The following is a 4,279-nucleotide window of genomic DNA, read 5'->3' as shown; positions in this document are numbered from 1 at the left end:
CCAAATTAAACTCACCATCTTTTGACTTAAAAGTACCATGGTATAAATTTTTTAAAAGGCAGAATTTTTCATTAGAATTGCCTTTGCAACACATTAGCCCATCAATATGAGACATTTCAAAAAGCATTAACACACTATCAAGTCTTGATGTGAATTTATTATATACTGTTATGAGAAAAGATAAAACGGCAAGTGACCAAGCGAAGTCTGGCCTAATTGGAAGAACAAAATCAGTTGCATCACAAACTTTGTGAATTGAGAAGGATAGGATACGAACATTACCTCCAACAAATATAGTACGAAAATTTGAATTCTTATTAAAATTTTTCACCAGAAAAGAGAGGTCATTTGCAGGTAGCAATGTCACTGGGAGACAAAAACAAGTGGTGTCCTTGGCCTTCTTTTTACATTTGGTCTAAAATCAAAACAGAGCTTTCTTGTACAGGTTAACAGCAGTTATAGGTAAAATAACTACCTATATAAATCCCAAATATAGCTATTCCACTACTTTTGCCTCCAATCTAAAGTTTAAAATTGACTTCTTATTCTCTATGCCACGGAACTCTGAGAAACAATCCCACAACGAAACCCACTGAAAAATTAAAAATATTGGCATTATGCCAAATATTGGCCTAAAATAATCGATCAAAGTGCCTATTCCATTAGAAGATGCTACTATTGACCAAACTATAGGTCAAATTTACTTCGAAATATTTTTTAGAGTATTTGAGGCATCCCACAAAAAAAACTCAGTCAATCCACCTGACAATCCATGAATACGAAATTATCAAACAAAAGGAGCGTGGAAAGCAATATGCAATGCATGGAGTAGGGAGTTTCCAATCCCGGTCCTTGTCCAGTATCTTTAGTTATGTTGAAATGTGAAATGGTCAATGATGCGAACATGTCTTAGCATATATTAAAGCAATGTCTCTGGATTCTACAAGCATTGCTTCCTAGGCAACAAAAATCCTCAATCACATTCATTTAGACTGCATAAAGATAGTTAGCCAAGGTTATGATGGAGCAAGTGTGATGAGTGGGAGATATGCTAGTGTACAAAGATTTTGCTTCAAAAGCTGTGAATATATACTGCTACGCTCATGTCTTGAACCTTGTTCTAGTAGACTCGTGTAGATCTGTTTCCTCTGCCTTACAGTTTTTGTCACTAGTGGAAGCCTTAGTTGTGTTCATGACATCTACGAAGGCAGATATTGTACTTGTTGACATCCAAAAAAAATTTACCCTAAGAGGCACCCATTGGGGCTTCAGAAACTTTCTGAAGCCAGATGAGCTTGTAGATAAACAGCAATAAATACCGTATATGACTGCATACTGTTAGCTTTTGTGCCTTTTCTGATCACTCTGAAGCAAAAGCAATTGAAGCAAAAGGTTTGCTATTTCAAGTCATGTCATTTCCCTTCAAAATCTCTCTTGTACTCTTTGACTTCAGTCTATAATGTACCAAACAGTTATCCGACAAGCTTCAGTCCTCTAAAATGGACTTATTTTGTGCCTCAGAGGTAGTATCAGCAACCAATTTCATTCTTGAACACTATGTGACAGATCAGTACCCGTATCAGACATATAAATATGCCTCTGATACAGCTAATTATGCATGATATCTCAACTGAGCTTGATCTAAGGAGCTCTAGGAAGCAAAGCAGACCCAAACACTTGCATGACTGTAATATCACTGACACTTTTGGATTTACAAAGCCTTTTCCATCATCAAGCCAGTTCAAAACAAAGCTGTATCTACCTGCAATGAATGATTTCTCACAGAAATGGATAGGCAATTAAGTGTTGAATTCAATTATCTTGAAGGAAGTAGGAACTTGTTTTTCGTTGTCTTCGTCTGTTTTTCTGTCATTTCTGAACGAAGAACCGTTTTCTGAACTGTATGGACTAGATGTCCCAACTTTAGAAGCAGATTTAACCTTAGTCTCATGGCAACACTGCAATGTGTCACCCAATCTCACAACAACCATTGATTTGGCTCTTTATCTCCACTCATGCCTTGTAGCATATAAAATTCTGTATGACACAGTATATATGGCCCTCTCTATATCAGATAACAGTGCCAAATGCAAGCATTCTTTTTCTGTATCAAGCAGACAAAAAACATACTTTAAACAACGATGGGAGAGGAACCGTTATAAGACTTGGTTGTGTTATCCATTGAAAGAGAAATGCCATCTTCTATGGACATAGACCAAATCATTCATGAGACTTCTTGTCGTTAATCATAATTACTATCCCCTATTTGTGTTGTTGCAGCTATAAATTTTACAGTCACTGATCAATAATAAATCATAGACTAATTATTAGTATAAACTGAATAATGACGTACATTTATGGGCATAACCAATAGTTCTATAGGTGACAGCCTACATGTAGGATTCAGGTGGATTTTGGAAGATAGCGGCCGTTTTCATACTTTTAAAACACTTCTAACTGTTTTATATTACATTGTACAGCCTTATTAATGGTTCACATGAGCTCTCCTTCACTAAACATTTCTCCTAGTAACTTTAAAGTGAACTGTATTGTAGCGGGAGCATTTCTGGGGAACTAGCGCAAATTCAAATTTCTAAAAAATTTTTTAGACTTTTTCTTCTTTCATCTATCGAAAGATAGTCTTTTAAAGTAGAGAAATGCTCAAGTTTGGCTATTGCATCACTCCACTGGGCATGGGTCAAGGACCACGAAGGTAGTTCCTATTAGAAGCAAGGACAGAGATCAAAATGGATGGAGAATACAGCTGCAGATACCGCGTGTGTTTGTGGTTTGATTCAATTTTAATTTATGCACATGTGGTCATGACGAATATAATTAACCTAACGACAGAATCATAACAATGTAAATTACTACAAGAATAAAAGGGAATAAAATTAAGAAATTAAAAATATTAAAAATATAAAAATATTAGATTAAATTGGGAAAAAGTAAGGAAACAAGGGGTTATTTGCAAACTGGTATGGTAAAAAATCCTACACCACTGCATGAAAAAAAGCCATCATAATATAGTGCTATCATATAGTTTGCTGTTGATAATTGCTGTTTTTGGGTAACAGTCTTCATGCAGTGGTGTAGGATTTCTTACCATACCAGTTTGCAAGTACCCACTTGTTTCCTTACTTTTTCCCAATTCAATCCCATTCTTATTGTTTCTTATTTCTGTATAATAGCTTCTATATTGTAAAATTAAATTTTTAATCTGAAGCCTCAAGCAGCGTAAACTGGCAGATATAAGCCTCAGTTTTAAAAATTATGTTTAACGAAAAATACTCAAGAACTTGGTTCATTCTTGTTTGTTACTTTGCTTAGTTTAGCCATAGATGGTACTTCCATAGGCACACCCAAACTCATTAATCTATATCTGCCCTGTTGGGGTTGCGCTAATGTAGTTTTCTACTATTGCTTTTTGAGTCTTTCACAATGTTTTATATTTTAGACAGATGAAATGAGACGTTAAAAAGTAGAATGTTATATCGCCATCAATAAAAAACCAAAAAAACATAAAATGTATGACATACTACAGCTTCTTATATTATTGATGTACATGAACGTCATTCGTTGCTAAATGGTTAAGTGGGCTTGCAAATTCTTCATTTATGTTTTTCCTGTGAAAGATGTTTATGATATGTAATCACGTTGATTAGAATACGTAAATCAAAAAATTTTAAAGCCGCCATGGCTAAGGTATACTATCATTTGCTACAAGGCACTGCTGAGTTCAAACCTGTCAATTCTACTTCTGTACATAACTCCAGTAGCTCTAAAGAATTGCAGAGCAATGAAAAGAATGATTAAGGTTTTAATTTCTTTCTTTAAAGGCTTTAACTGCTTGCTCTTACAAAGTGGGAAAAACTTGAAAACAGTGCAAGATTTCTATTAAAAACAGTGCAAAAATTCACAAAACTTGTGGTTTAGAAAAATTCTGTTCCACAGTGTTGCAGTGAATATCATCATAAATTGTGACCATAATTGACAAAAGGTACTTCATGGCGGATATTAAAATTCATCTTTAAAATGAAAAATATCAACCTGTGAGTGCTCTGTTAGTCAACAATTGTTTCTATAAGCTACATATTAACTTTTTGCATCCTCTGGAGTAATTTTATGATAAGTGGAGCTCAGGAAGTTGGATTTTTTAGGCTATAAAGACCAATTTTTCTATCCGCCATAAGGTACCTTTTGTCAATTATGGTCACAATTATGAAAATTATTCACAGGAAAAGTATGAATAAGTGTAGGATACATCCCTGTCTGGAGG

This window comes from Amphimedon queenslandica, unplaced genomic scaffold (assembly GCF_000090795.2).
Source record: "Amphimedon queenslandica unplaced genomic scaffold, v1.1 AMPQUscaffold_13352, whole genome shotgun sequence".
In the NCBI taxonomy this organism is placed as follows: domain Eukaryota; kingdom Metazoa; phylum Porifera; class Demospongiae; order Haplosclerida; family Niphatidae; genus Amphimedon; species Amphimedon queenslandica.
The sequence above is the reverse complement of the archived record's forward strand: the minus strand, read 5'-3'. Positions refer to the sequence as shown.